The sequence below is a fragment of the Arachis hypogaea genome, chromosome 2 (assembly GCF_003086295.3).
Source record: "Arachis hypogaea cultivar Tifrunner chromosome 2, arahy.Tifrunner.gnm2.J5K5, whole genome shotgun sequence".
NCBI classification, from domain to species: Eukaryota; Viridiplantae; Streptophyta; class Magnoliopsida; order Fabales; family Fabaceae; genus Arachis; species Arachis hypogaea.
Genome location: NC_092037.1, coordinates 60,189,747 through 60,190,422, shown reverse-complemented (window position 1 = coordinate 60,190,422; position 676 = coordinate 60,189,747). Strand labels below are relative to the sequence as shown.

The 676-nt window shown below is 41.0% G+C and overlaps 1 non-coding gene across 1 annotated transcript; it reads left to right on the top strand.

Moving 5' to 3' along the window:
- Positions 1-363: 363 nt before the first annotated feature.
- LOC112766719 (small nucleolar RNA R71) lies at positions 364-471 on the top strand. Its single transcript, XR_003184527.1, has one exon. It is a non-coding gene; the product is annotated as a small nucleolar RNA R71 (small nucleolar RNA).
- The last annotated feature ends 205 nt before the right edge of the window (positions 472-676 follow it).

The following is a 676-nucleotide window of genomic DNA, read 5'->3' as shown; positions in this document are numbered from 1 at the left end:
AGGGTTCTCAGGATCATAAGCTTCTTCCTCAGATGAAGCCTCCTTAGTACTGCTTGGTGCATTTTGCATTCCAGACAGACTTTGAGAAATCATATTGACTTGTTGAGTCAATATTTTATTCTGAGCCAATATGGCATTCAGAGTGTCAATCTCAAGAATTCCTTTCTTCTGACTAGTCCCATTGTTCACAGGATTTCTTTCAGAAGTGTACATGAATTGGTTATTTGCAACCATTTCAATCAGTTCTTGAGCTTCAGTAGGCGTCTTCTTCAGATGAAGAGATCCTCCTGCAGAGCTATCCAGAGACATCTTGGATAGTTCAGAGAGACCATCATAGAAAATACCTATGATGCTCCATTCAGAAAGCATATCAGAAGGACACTTTCTGATTAATTGTTTGTATCTTTCCCAAGCTTCATAGAGGGATTCTCCTTCCTTCTGTCTGAAGGTTTGGACTTCCACTCTAAGCTTACTCAATTTTTGAGGTGGAAAGAACTTTGCCAAGAAGGCATTGACTAGCTTTTCCCAAGAGTCCAGGCTTTCTTTAGGTTGAGAGTCCAACCATGTCCTAGCTCTGTCTCTTACAGCAAAAGGGAATAGCATAAGTCTGTAGACCTCAGGGTCAACCCCATTAGTCTTGACAGTGTCACAGATTTGCAAGAACTCAGCTAAAAAC